This window comes from Platichthys flesus, chromosome 16, assembly GCF_949316205.1.
Source record: "Platichthys flesus chromosome 16, fPlaFle2.1, whole genome shotgun sequence".
NCBI lineage: Eukaryota > Metazoa > Chordata > Actinopteri > Pleuronectiformes > Pleuronectidae > Platichthys > Platichthys flesus.
The window spans coordinates 17,687,479-17,702,363 of NC_084960.1; the positions used below are offsets into that span (position 1 = coordinate 17,687,479).

General features: G+C 47.8%; 1 protein-coding gene across 3 annotated transcripts in view; it reads left to right on the top strand.

The window, feature by feature from the left end:
* Positions 1-14,885, top strand: part of LOC133971451 (RNA binding protein fox-1 homolog 3-like) — a 310,652-nt gene that overhangs the window by 55,743 nt on the left and 240,024 nt on the right. For all 3 annotated transcript variants that reach the window (XM_062408806.1, XM_062408805.1, XM_062408807.1), the window contains exon 2: positions 2,811-2,873. The gene's annotated coding sequence lies outside the window, so the exon portion shown is untranslated. The remainder of the gene's footprint in view (positions 1-2,810; positions 2,874-14,885) is intronic.

The window sequence follows — 14,885 nt, forward strand, 5'->3', positions numbered from 1 at the left end:
AGGTTAATTGATAACATGTGTTCCTCTCCAGGAGGAGCTTGTAACTGTATAAGAGGGATGTGTGTTCTGTATGTCATTGCTCATTGTATGAAATCTTTGCCATGGTCTTGTACACTGATGCCCATCTGCAGATGCTGAATTAAACTACCAGAAAGAACAATTGCAATGACTTGTGCTTGACTATAGTGAAAATTCTATGACAAACTGTTATTCCCTGAGTCACGGTTAAGTAGGGAAACCTTATGTGACCACAGACCCCACTGGTCCGTCCTCGGCTGTGTGGATCGGCCTTTCTGAGCTCACCTTTTTTGAGGAAGTTCGCAGGTTACCGCTGTGGTGTTAGAGAGGCTGCGGAGTCCGGCGTCCACGGGGGAGACTCCGTGGGGGAACCCCAGGCGTCTGATGAATGGCGGCGTGTGTGGTCGTTTGTCCCGCTGATGGAGTTTTATCCCCTGCCCTTTCAGAGCGGCCAGACAATAAAGAGAGCCACAGCCAAGCGTGACAGGTTAACCCAACAGTAATAGAATACTCTTTATAGTCTGGCCTGAGCCAAAGTATGTAGCAGGTACCAGCCACATCGCCGGGCTACCTCGGCGCTGAGAGTGCCGGGGGGGATGCGGCGGCGGAGCTCGCTGTTGTTGTCAGACGAGAAGCAAGGACAAAGAGGGCAGCTTGATGGCTTAATGGCTGGTTTGATGGTTTCATGGGGTGGAATTTAAGCTGGTGAGGGCAACCAACTAGATGAAAGAGGACAGGGCCAAGCATTGTACAGAATGATGTTAACTGTGTACATTCTGTATTTTACAGGAATCCTTGAGCTTCAGCGAGGAGTCTTTGTCCCCCTGCCTTGCCTTCATATCAAGCATAATTCATAGAGAATGCTGTGACACTGTGTTAATGTCTATACAGCAGGTAGAAAATAAACACAATCAAACTGAACAAACAGTCAGAAGAGATTTAGATGATGTTGTCATGACGTTGACGTGGACGTGTCTGTTTTCTGGCAGATAATCCTCACAAAGAGAATCCTCCAGGCTACAGGCACCCGCGCAGGCAACGCTCCTGTCGGTGTTTGTTTCTGTAGCACCTCTGCCTGCAGTTTGTCATGTCTGACTTGGGCTTTAATTAGGCCCACAAATTGAAGCGGCGGCAGCAGGGCTGGGAGCCCTCTGTCCACAGCTCAGCCGTCCTCCACGGCGTCTCCTCGGAGGACCCCTCTGCTCTGTGTGGTGAAGATAATAGAAGCTCGCTCAGAAGATGTTAATTGAGGGGAGATAAAGTGCAGTGGTGGCTGGAGGGATGCAATGTGCGGGGGTGCAGGGGAAGGAGGGAGGGCTACCTGATTAGAGGCTGAGGTGTTTGACTTACAGCTCTTCTTTTTTTTTTGTTGCTGGTGATATATGTACTGCGAGATTTTAAAAAGGGAAGAAATAAGACACAGGAGCAGCGTGCATCAAAAAAGCCAAACCTAAAAGACAGTTATTAAAGTTTCCCCTGAATCATTTGTGTTGTTCAGCGCTGTGCCGTGCCGTGCCATGCTGCGCTAGCCTTGAAAGACCAGATAAGGCCAGGAGGATTAATATATTTTACCTCTCAGTAGCTGCTGGAGCGGAATGGTGCTGTCAGGTTGTACAAGATGGAGCTGATAGTCAGTTTTTTTTGGAGCTTTCTCTTTGGGGCGGGGGGGGGGGTTGCGACAGCTAGGAAAGGTGTAGCAGCCACACAGCCAGGTAGGGAAGATGGCAGACTCAAAACATGGGCAGAGAAAGTGGAAGCCGAAACCATAATTGATCTGACCAAAAAAACAGAGACAGAAGCTACATTGATACTGGCATATGTCTGGAGCGCGGAGAAAGTAAGAGAGCGAGGGAGAGAGGGAGAGAGAAAACAGACCCTCGATCAGCCCGGGAGAGGACGGAGGGAACGAGAAAGAGGAGGGGAGGAAGAAAAAGGCAGAAAACAGTGCCAGCAGCCTCTATAATTGCCTCAATGCCACTGGGATTGCTTTCATTCAATTGAAGCGTTCTCTTTCTCCGTACATTGGAGGTGGAGCTGGAGGTGTGGGGGTGGTGTGGTGCGGTGTGGTGGTGGAGCTCGGCCGGTTGGCGTGGGCGGGCGGGCGGGCGGGCGGGCGATCCGACGGTGCCCTCCCTCTCTCAGCAACATACAGCGATGAGGGCGATAGCTCCCCTGTACCGGCTGAATCTCTGGCATCAGTGTGAGCAGTGGTGAGAGAGAGCGAGAGAGAGAGAGAGAGAGCGAGAGAGAGAGAGAGAGAGAGAGAGAGAGAGAGAGAGAGAGAGATAGAGAGAGAGAGCATAGTGGAAGAGTGAGGTAGCGATAAGGAGGTAGGTGGACTGCAGATCAGACCTGTCAGATGTGATTGCGCACCCAAGTGCAACACCGCATGTGAGTGTGTGTGTTTTTATATTTCCCAAACAGTGGACCCCACCATTCACACACGCACACACACAAACACACACACACACACACACACACACACACATACACACACACACACACACACACACACACACACACCTCAGTCATAACACCACACACAGCATCACTGCCCGAACACACTCACGTTCCCAGAGGAATCCTTTATTTCTTTATTTGGGCTCCTGTTGGTGCGTGAATTGGATGCTCTGCTCCCTCCTCCTCCTCCTCCTCCTCCCTCTTCTTCTTCTTCTTCTTCTCCTCCTCCTCCTTGTCCTGCTCTTCTCTCCTCCTCCTCCTCTCCGCGTTCTCTTTGCCGCTCTCACAGCCTAGTTTTCTTTTTTTCCCCCTCTTCAATCTTGTGTGTGCAGGTTGTATCTGACGGAGGGACCGGTGCCGCGCTCCCATCCCTGCGCTCCTTCAACAACAACACTGTGAGTATTCTCATGCTAATTTGGCTTCTCCAGCCTTCCCCGGTGTCGGTTTGTCTCTCTCTCTCTCTCTCTCTCTCTCTCTTTCTCTCTCTCTATCTCTCCCTCTCTATCTTTCTTTCTCTTTTTTCCCCCTTCTTTGCCTTCTTTTATGTTTTCATCTGTCGCGCAAATGCAGTGGCAGCGCGGGAAGAGAGAAAAAGAAGTGGATACCAAAAGGGATTGAGAGACGATGCACAGAAATAGAGGGGAGAGGAAAAAGGGAAGCGAGAGGGGAGGGGAGAAGAAAGACAGGAGACAAGGGGGGAAAGAGATTTCTGCTGCCGCTGCCGCTGTGAGCAGCCCGTTCTGCCTTCGGAGGTGTTTCTCACGGAGGATGGTGGAATCGCCGAAGGGATGAAGGGGGCGGGTCTTGGTTTTGTGAGTAGATAGTTGTGCAGGAATGATAGGGGATGCTGTTGACAAGCATAGAGTGGCTCATCAGACAGCCGGGCAGCTGGAACCAAGGTTTTCTCTGTTGACTAAACTTCTGATTCATCTGTCACTTTCCTATTTACACACACAGGCACGTCGCCTCTCTGTCTTCTCTCTTTTGCTTCTTTTTTTAACTTCCATTTTTTTTTTTATTTCATTATTTCGCAACGAGGACTTTTCATATCGTAGTTTTTTTCCCTCGGTGGAGTGAGATGTATGGTTGGTACACATGGGAGATGAATCATTGACGTGTTTGACTTGGTTTGTACCTCCGGCTCCACGTGCTGAGCATACGTGTGTGCCATTCATAATATGCACTAAATAAGCTGGAGTAGCAGCCGCATGAATTACTCCATTTTTCATTCAATATTTTACCACAAACCTATGCATCATCAGACTTGACAGTTGTATACATATATACAGTATATTGGTGTGTATATATGTGTTTGTATGTGTATATATTTATATATGTTAATATGAATGGGCATGCTTGGAGGACAGTAAGTTAGTGTCCATCCAATCATTCCTACATGCTGCCCTTTGATCAGAGTTCCATATTTAGTCCGCCCACAGCATGTGTTTGAGCTATGAAGAGTGTGTGTCGTGAGTGTGTGTGTGTGTGTGTGTGTGTGTGGGTTGCTGAGATGGATAGTTCCCATGTCCTCTCTGCAACGCCATGGCTAATGGGCACGCAGGGGTCAGCAGGGGTTGACACGCATCTGGGTCCGCGGATAGGTCACCGAGACCAGAACCTCTCTCGGGCCATCGCCAGGACTCGGGGAAACACAAATCTTTTCAAGAAAAAAAAAAGCATATTGGGCCAACAAAACACTCGCAACACACTTTGGCAGATTCATTTGGCAGAGTAAAAGGGATTGATCTGAGCGTGGCAATTAGGCAAATTTCAGAACTAAGCATCTGGCGAGGCGAGAACGCTCCGCCTGGCAAAGGATTACCATTTTAGTTCCATTTTGAGACGACGCAGCCCAGAATGTGTTATTTCACAGCACTCGAGCAGCATGGCGACTCAGGCTATACCAGCACATGAGGGATCTTTGTGCAGCGTTTACGTTGTGTATGTTGATTTCCGCGACCTGCTAAGTAAGAGCGGTGCTTTGATTAATGATGATTAGGTTTAATATGTGTGTTCGGAGCTGTGGCGGCCGACCTCCCTTTCCCCGGCCTTTATGAAAATTAATCGTCAGAGTAAAATGCCTGGGATGATAGCAGCCTGCCGATGAGCTTGCTTTCTAAAGTAGGCTGATAAAAATGAGAACCATTCCCCCAATTACGGAAGATTAGGTTACCCTCCACCAATCTGAATCCTTAAATCCCTTCTGTTTTTACAGCTCTGTCTGCCGAATGTAATCCAGCCTCGAGACCTGGGCAGAATAGCAATAAAAGAAGGTAGAAACTTTCGCGGTGAAAGCCAAGCAGTAAAAATATCCATTGGGAGAGAGCAAAAGCACATGATAATTGACACAGCGCTGTGTTTCACTCGGCAGTAATTAACTGTGTAACAGAGGTTGTCAGTTGGAAAGGGAGAAAGCCCAGACTACCTTAGTCTGTTTAACACACTTGAAAGTGCAACATTTATTGTGTCTTTCCAGCCTTTACTGAGGGTGCGTTTCAGGTTAGCGTGGGGCTCGCTGCTGTATGTATCCAGATCTTTTACTGTAGGCCCAGAAAGACACTACGCCGCGCTTCCTTTACCCTTTGTACCAAAGTTTGAACACATGAAAATAAAAATCTAAAGGAGCCATTGTTTCTGGGGCGAGCACAGAAAAAAGCTTATCATCTATTTTTAGCGCGCTTTTTCCTCATTGTTGCCTGGGCCACAATTCATGCTTACGTCTAGCGGTTGTGTGCCATAAACTATGTTGTGCTTCACAGCCAGGCGCTGGCTGGTGACAACTCTCACCCACACATTAGTGATCTATGAGCCGTACACCGCGGGCCCCCTGCTGCCTCGCCAGCCGCTTGCAAACACACACAGGACCACAACAATGTCCTCCTCCCTGTGTGATAGCACCCATATGCGCCGAGAGCACCTGTATTAGCGTAATGTGCCAGCCCTTTATTTCTCCTCACTTATCACCACTACATGCTGTACCGAAAAAGGTGGAGGGGGGGGGAAAAGAAAGCTCATAAAGATAAAAATCACATTTCACTAGAGGGTGCTTGTGTGACAGTGATATATGCTGTGAGCATCCTGCCACCTCATTGAGATGGGAGTGAGTTCTGGGTGGCTAAATCAATTTGTGCAAAGGCCGCTGGGCGCTAGTATTGGTTTCGTGATATGATCTTTGTTGTCCATTTTTAGAGGTCAGCGTGAGAGCGCGACGACAAGGGCAGAAGAACCTGACCGCTTTCTCTCTTTATCCCACGCTAGTAAACGATCTCCCGCCCGAGAGGATTGTGGGTAACGACCAGTCCTGATCAAAAAGGTATATGTTCAGGGTTTTTCTCTTAGGTTTAGACTCTATGGATTCTCTATTAAGAATGTGCTTTCATCCATTACCGCACGCGTCTTGATAGAGTGTCCAGAGGCAAGCTCCGTCCATGCATTAATCGCTGTAATTACTCAGCGAGGGTGACAGTGATTCTGGAGGTGCGTCTGAGTGCATATACCAGTAGACGACTGGGGGGGGGGCAGTGGAGCAGTCGATAGGTTGAACCTGACTCCCTCTGATGTTCCAGATCTCCGGTCAGGAAGTAATGGGAAAAAAGAGCAAGTCAAGCTATTTTCCTTATATCCATCTTATGATCTATGACATTGTGTGTGATAATGTAAAAGTCATTATCTGCCCCCCCCCCCCCAATTTTTTTTTTGTATTCATTAATGTCTGTGCGCGTGCCGCTGAGAACTGCAGCTTTTTACAATTCCGTTCAGTGCCTTGAGGAACGCGGTGGCTTTCAAGCTTTCACTCCATTCTTCAAGTGAAGACTAACCTGTGACGCACTCAAGTCAGATAGACGTATATTTTTCACGAAAGTCAAAGTTCCCTTTCATCGAGTGCAGGCGGGAAGGACGACGTCAAAGCAGCGGCCGCAGACGTTGACCGACTTGTGAACTGCAGCGAAAGTGCGGTGCAAAATCACCACAGCAACGACTGCTTAGCAACAAAGATGCATTAAAAAAAAAAAAAAAAGGAAACACAAAGAAAACACGACAACAAACTCAGCAGAGCTCACACTCATCACATGATTTTAGCACGCCGGATTATAACTTTGTTTTATAGCGCCGACTGACTCGACGTGGCCCGACTGATGTTCCGTCTGAGAGCTGCTCGGAAAGAGAGAAGGAAAAGCCAGTGGTCAAATCGAGGCTGTCAAGTCAGGGGAGGAAAGGCGGAGGAGGCAGAGCCGAGCACGCTGCAGCTTCCAGGGCTCCGTATTGTCTGTACAAGGGCAGCGGAGTTGGTCCTTTGTGCGACGCTTCTGGAACGTGTCTTATAATGATGTCAACGGGCCAGACAGTTAAATCAGAACGGCATTGTTGGTCATAATAAGTGAATGGAATTTAATAGGTGAACGTCTGCCACTTCCCTTCTTATCTCGCGGGGGCTTTTCACTTTCTCCCGGTGCCTGCAGCAAGTAATCATGGGACACGTTCGACTCGGAGACACTGTGTTTTAATTAAGAACAATTCTCGGCGTCATTGAAGGGAAAAAAGGGACGTTCCGGGGCACTTGGCCCTGTTTCTCTTCGGGTTTCGGTTTTCTCATTAATCGAGGCAGAACCGCGTCTGATACCAGCGCGCGGGAGAGGAGACCGGGCCGGTCGCGACGAGGGTGAATGTGTGAACATCTCGGCAGCGGTGTGTGCAGTGCAGAGTGTGTGTCTGCAGGGGAGGCTTTGAAATTTCATCCACTCCATTCCTTTTAACTCGGCGGATGGGATGTGTGTGTGTGTGTGCGTCTCGCTCCAGTTGGCCAATGGCTGTCATGGAGCTCCCGAGCAGCCGCACCACCAGCAGCCCTCCAACCATTCACACACACACACACACACACACACACACGTGCACGGGCATACTCCTCACTATCTGCCGCCCCTCCTCCCCCTCCTCCTCCCCTCTGCCCGCTCTTCTACTCCACCAGACCTGCATTGTGTCAGGTAGTTTAATGTGAAATTGCTTTTCTTTCAAATTTCCCCCTGGAAACGTAGGTCGTCGCAAAATGTTACATCTCATAATGGCGTGTGTTTGTTGTTCTTTCATACGAGTCTCTGGCTTCTGAGCGCCGGGTCTTTCGGTACAGTGCTGAGGTCAGCCTCGCTCTCGGCATCTCGGATTCTGCACCTGAGCTCTTCCTCCGCCGCGCACACTGTAACCCCGCTGAAACATTTATCACCTCCTCACTCTATGATTACGCTGTGCATTAGCGGGCCTTCAATTTAATTTGTCGGCCGGGCCCAGTGCTACGGGCCTGGCCTATCAGAGACACTTTGTAAAAGGCCCTGGAAGAGCCTCCCGGGGCGATCCTATCAGTCAGACACCCTGTCAGCAGACACACTCAGTTAGTCAGCATTGAGTCAGAAATGTGGCCCAGCCAAGCCACCCGCCACCGATGGCTGCTCCGCTGGGCCGCTGCTGTGGGCATCAGACTCCCCCGCCTGCCAATCAAAGCTCCAGCACGGACGCTGACCTTTGTTCCCCTGTTGAAATGAATGCTCTTCAACAGGTGATCCGACCGACATCCCTGCCTCAAGTTTAAATATAGCATGCATGTTTTTGTTTTTTTTCTCTAACCTTCCTTCGCGTTAGCCTCTTACAGCACCGCTGTGTTTGTGTCAGTAGGTCTGTAGGATGTGCTCACATTGTTTCACATATTTTTAGATTTTATTCAGCGCACACTGTCAGTCCTCTGGCGGTCACCTCCATAATAATCACCTGCCTTAAAGTGGTTATTAGCGTCCTCCAGTCCTGTGAGTTACATTATTACGTGGTGGTTAATGTCATGTTTCTTTACTGGGAGTGTGTGGAGCATTTAAGTGCGAGGTGCTACCTCCGCAGCTCTTTGCTGTGTGATTATGTTCCCTTCTGCTTTGCCTTATTTTTACTCTCACATTTTCGTCCTTGCAGATGCCTATCAAAATAACTTGATCTGAGGCCACTCAAGGCTGCTTTTATCAGTGCTCGCAGAATGAGAAGGTCAATTTTCAAGGCATTTCTTGAGGGGGGAGGTTTAAACCAGCGTGTTTCTAAGAGAACCTAGAGGGCCGTATGCTTCCTGCGGCCCTAATTGGGATCCATTTTCATTTCCATATGATTTTAAATGTCAAGAACAGAGCGCACGCAAAGTGTTTTGAATTTGCTCAGGAAGGCCTCAGTCGCCGGGTCAGACGAGTTGAAAGCATATTGGTTTATTATGAAAAGGAGACGTACTGTAACAAGGCACTCTGTAGTTTCACCATTTGAAAAAGAAGGAGGGGGGGGAAAAAGAAAGATGATGCACCGCTTCTGACCTCATCCGTGGTCCTCCGAGAACATAATGTCAAAAGGTGCCAGCGCCTTTCTTCATTTGACAGAAACAAATCCTCAGGAAGGACTCGGTGGCCCCACCGCCCCGTGTGGAGGCCGTGCACTCTCTCCTCACGCCTGTGCGGGTTTCCCCTGGGTGCTCTGCTTCCTCCTCATGGTCCAGAGATATTTAAGTTAGAAATGGAATGAAGACTTCCCGAAACATGTGAATGGAATTGTGCGTTTTTAGTCACACCAGAATCCTCGTGGAACAGGGAGTCGTGGCAGCATGGCGGTATAGATACTGCTTGTCGCAGTTCATTTTATTCGTCCCTCATCTGTGCTGCTAACAGGACCTTCATTCATATTTAAAACAGGTCGTAAACGGTGATTCATTTGAAGTTCAAACTCTTTGTGTACTCGTTTTGTTTGAGGGCAAAATGCTGCTTCTAATTCAGCAGAGAGCGCCTTTAGAAAAGAGCCTCTCCTCCCATGAAAAGCGGCGGAGGAACAATAACTGCATGTTTGCATTCGAGTGACAAAACCCTCCCTTGGTCAAGAGAAATATAATTCTCGTCAGCACTGGAGCGCAGGAGGGAACAGAGTGACTGTGCTACTGAGCCACAAAGTCAGCAGAGGTTCAGGTGGTTGGAGGAGTAAACAAAATGTTGGACCTTGACGCAGGAGACATTTCGTTTCCCGTGTCCCAGCAACAGGCAACATAAGTTAGACATTCACCTTTGACCTGTCCAAGCTGTTTGAAATCAAGCTCGCCTGTGCGCCCGTTACTCCCAATCTGAATCTGATTGGTCAAATGTCGGCCTTAAAACATCGAGCACTATTAGCGGGGTTTACCCCAACGGGAAAAAGTAATAGTTGACACACGTTGGAAGCCTCATTATATACATTGTATACTTATACGTCATAGATGCGTGCTACTTTCTCTTCATAAACCTAGAAAAACATACTTTTTTTAATTACATGCTTGTTTTTATTTGTAGTATTTTCATGTATCTTTCAAAAACGAAAAATGTAAAAAAGTTATTTTACCCGAAAAAAAATGAATTTTCCCTGATAACAAATTACTCCTTAAGTGTTTGTGCATTAACCCAACCAAACCATAGTAATGTCAGATCAGAGAACATCTGCGTGTGTGATTGAACCAGCATTTGTTTTGAAATGTAATTTACTGTAGAAAGTTGCTGTAAACTGCTATTACTGATAGAACAGTATTGTGGACCTGTTTTAAGTGTCAAATAGTATGGAATTGATCAACTGGTCAAAGAAAGCAAACAAAACGCCCTATCACGGGGATAGAATATTAATGCCAACACCAGCTGTAAAATGCTAATGTGGATGATTCCAAAGCTCTGTGATTTATCCACGCAACTCGGCGACCTGTGCGGATCAGAACACTAAAGCATGCTGGGTGTGTGACTGGGAAACCCCATCGCCTGGATTTTTGTGACCGAAGTGCGAATGCAGTTTTTCTTCCCGTAATCCCCATGTCCAGGCAGCTTTGTATTTCTACCTTAAACATCCCTTTCATTCCCTCATTTAATAAATGACACCCAGAGGACGAAGCGGGGACAAGTCCCTGCTGACACCTGTGAAATATAGACTGATAATGCTCCTGCCACTCGCCTAATGCCGCTCCCTTCCACCGCCTCCCGTCTGACAGGCCGGCCCGATGCATGTATCATAATGAGCGGATCTCTGTGCCGTCAATTAGGAGCACCCCAAGCATGTGACTGAACTTCTTTGATTCCCTGAGAAGAAAAGGAAGAGATGGGGAGGGGAATCTCTCTCCCGGCTCGTGGGAGCGAGCGCCATTTCTCCTCCCGGGTGCACGTGGCATCCACTCGATGCTAGCTGCTCCTGCCACACGATTGCAAGCCGAGCGCCTATTGGTCCTTCCTTTTTTGAGTGTATGTGTCCCATGGGTGGTGTGACGGAGAGGAGCAAAGCGCCCCCCCCCCCCCTGCACTCACCCCATCCCCACGTTCCCGCCGATCTGGAAACCTCAGTCAGTTATTGTCTGCATGGCTCACTTTGAATGATTTAATTACTTGCTTTAGACTTGAGCAATTATAGCTGAGCAGCACATATGTTAATTATATCTGACCTCACATTTTTGCTGCTCTGTTAATTGTTCGCTTAGACGACGTTCCCCGATGACTGTCATTGCTGCCTGCGTATCGGGCAATTTAAAGGGGGGGAAAAATGGCAGCGGAATGGCTGCGTGACAGATTTTTGGGTCGATGGAAAAGTTTAAACTGTGCCGCTCCCTTCCAGATGGAGGGGGGTCACAGCATGTGGGCCCTATGACTCGTCCTTTTAACCCCCCCCATGTCTGCATCTGCTGCCAACGGTTACATAAACCCCTCCCCATCTCTATGAAGAGGGGATTTTTTTTGGGGAGTCTTTGTGTGTGTGGGTTTGTGTGTGTATGTGCGTTTTTTAATCAAATGTTTTAACAGCAGACTTCAAAGCACGCGCAGTGTTGTACCCCGAAGATTGATGCCGCATAAATCGTGCATGTTGGCAAAGGCTTTCACTAGCCACAAATCTTGTAAGAAGATGTCAGTTGTTTGCACGCGTCATCTGTGTTCAGCAAACAGGACGAGCTGGAACGCTTTTCCCACGAACGGGTTGATTCTAAAGATACAGGGCCGGGGACGCCAGCTGTCTGTGGAAGTTAGAACTCACGTCCTGCTGTGTCTGGTCCTGACGATGATGCATATTGTTTTGTTCTGTCGCCCTTACTGCCCAGGAAACATCCAAACCCACAAACCCCCAGCTAAAAGCTCAAGTGCATGTTTGCTTTTCCCTTCCGCAAATCCCACGCTCTAAAATATCCATTAAAAAAAATGAAAAAAGAAAACAGCTTGCAGAGACAAATTGCCTCCTGAACTGATGCGTCTTGTTGAACGACACGTGTATCGCAAATTTCCCCCCACCGTGGTTTTTATCACACTGTTTTTATGACATCTAATGGGGACTGTTTTCACTTTTTGCCATTACCGACACTGAGGTTTAATTCTCCTGGCAGCGAGGAGGCAGAACAGAAGTTAAGGCAGCGTGGAATACAGAGACACCCAGCGAGCTCTTCAAACTCATTTCATCTTGTGATATGATTGCAGCTGCGTGACTGTGGCCCTCCTGAAGCAGTGGCAGGAGAAATGAAAAATACATGTGCCGCTCGACACGATTACATTTGTTAATGCGGCAGTATGTCGGAGCATGCTGCTTCTAATGGACTGTGCTTTTGTTTGTCACCTTAAGTGAGCGGAGACGTTTCTCCTGTTTCACTTCACTTCACCGGAGTTGAATTTTCTTTTTTCGGAATATGGGATGAATCTGTCGTGTTTGATTCAGGGAAGAAAGGCTGCTGTTACACTTCCTGTTTCTCGGTTACTTAAAGAGCATGGAATATTAAATACAACAAGCCACACACTTAATTAAAGCCAGACTATCACTGAAGGAAAATCGGAGTTGGAAGCAAAGACGAGGGGAGACATTTCCCGTTTTTCCTAATCTGTAGTATGTTCTGTGTAGAGTATGATCAAGATCCCTTCTGATCCATCCGCTTTTTATCATATTTCATTAGATGTCAGTGACATTTGCAGTATATATTTGATTTGAAGCCCATTTGCCCACACTGGTGTTGCAAAGTGTTGTGACCGGCCCGTTCGGCTGATTGAGCAGCACCACCGCAGTGGGGGAAAGGCGCCGTCGTCTTGCATCTATTTCGGTGCCGTCTTGCAGGTGAACTTCACATCCGCCGCTTTTGTTAAATAGAACGTGAGCATTGTGTTCATGCCGACGCTGTCAAAACCTGTCCAAAACGTCCTGCTGCGCCCCGCTCCGCTCCGACGCTCGTTTAAACGCTGTTTTGTCGAGAACATTACGGGGCACGCACACTGTGAAAGAAAACCGCAGCGCAGGCGGTTTGTATTTTTAAATGCTTTCCAGGTGTTGCACGTATTTATCCTGCTACTTTTGCCAAGCATGCACAGAGCAGCTGGATTATGTAGGGGGGGGGGGGGGGAAAGGGGGGGTACAAGTCATATTTTTACTGACATTACCGCGCAGTGGAAAAACTCCGCTCTACAGGAGATTCGCATTAGATTGTGGTTTCATTTAGGAGCATTAATGCATTGTCACATCCTCGCTGGGGAAGTCGCGGCTCGTCTCTGCTCCTCTTCGATTCTTGGTGACTAATGCACTTGTGATGTGGACACAGATGATTTGCCGTCTTTGGATCTGTTGTTACTTTGAAAACTCACATAAGTGCCGCTTGTCAGGCGTCTGTTATGGCCGACGATACATCTCCCTGGCATTACACCTATTGCGACTCAACGCCTTTAGCGGCCGTTGTAGTTGTGATTAAGGTTTTCTCTAACGCCTTGTGTGCTCCAGACATTCTGACTTTTCAGTTTTGTCTGAGCTAAAATAGCAGGTGTGAAAAGTGTCTCTGACAAACAGACCAGGATTTAGTCAGACTAACAGAAGTGGTCCTGGTCTGGATCAAACTGGACCCCGGTTGGTTTGCAGTGTTTTTGTATTGTTCAGACAGAAACAGCATCAAGCACCAGAAGAAGAAAAGAGGAGGAAGTGGCTCGTAGGCTTGCTTGAAGTATTTGCCTTTGAAGATATATAGTTTCAATGACGTTCATTTGATGCATTGGAACGAGTGTGGAGTACTGAACCAGAATTTGCTGATGCTGGTGGTAGTACCTTGATGATATTACGCAAACGCTACCTGTCTGCGGACCAACCTATCAAGTATAGGTACTGTAGACACAGCCCACGTCATTCAAAGTCTCTCCGTCAAATAACATTGTCCAACCAAAACTAACCAGATCAAAAGGAAACAATGTAATAAAAACAGGAAGCTTGGGTCAAACTTTCAGGAGCGAGAACATCCTCTACTGCACATAACTTTATCCTGTCTGGTGTTCTTTTTTTTCTTTTACTTTGTCGCATTTTAGTGTGGGTGTGTGTGTGTGTGTGTCCCATGTTTGTGTGTCGGCACCAGTGTGTGCTCGTCTGTTTTGGTTGAGATCCGGAGCTGATGGCAGCTCACATTCATTAGGTGGCGGTGTCTCGGGCTGTCCCCCACCAGGATCCACAGACAGCTGTCAGTTCACTGAGGGACTCCTGCACTGATTGTACATCAACATTCACACTGACTGGAACATTCCACTGCACATCTACTTACCTCCACATTTACATACTCCTGCTGCAGCATGAGCGCTGAGTGACTGTCAGGACCGATTACACAGCGACGACCTTCGCTCTCCCGTGTATCCGCATGTGCAGGTTGATGTTTATGTCAGCGTGGATGATGATTTACATTCCTAATGTAACGTGGTATATTAAGCTGTATTCGCGGATATGTTTTGACCATTTATACACGAACCCAGCTAGGAGCTAACAGACGTGGGTAATAGTAAGTTTGCAAAATCCATTATTTACAAATCAAGACAAATTAGCATTCTGCCGTTTGGGCTGATGGGAGCACTGAAAGCCGACTTCATTGGATCATCAGTGTAGCTACATCCTAGCCTGGTATCGTGTGCCTCATACACCACAACCTACTGTGCACCTTCCTAGAAATGTCTTTACACACTGTGGGGACGCAGACCAGCAAATGTCACTGGTCGTACGTTTTTTGTTTGCAAATGCAAGAACTCGCCAACGGACACACCCGACAGAAACAACGATGCTGTGGACACCTGCAACCGCTTGCTGATTGGTTCTCTTTGGTCCACACGTAGCCTGCACTGATTCGTCAGGCTCCCATCACATGATCCCTTTCCAGGAGAAAACAGTCGGCACTAGCCTCGGCTATCAGTGTAGAACGCAACGAGGACAATCGATTACAAGTGTTCCTGACTCCGTTGTCTTTGCTAACGGTTGTTGTGCAAACAAATTCTGCATTTTACAATGATACAACTGCTTTCATGCATAGGACACGTGTTATTATTCAAGACATTCACACGTCTACAGGTATTAGAGAGCCCAGTTTACGTGAAAATACAGTATTCAAACAAGAATGCAGTATTATGGGTGTA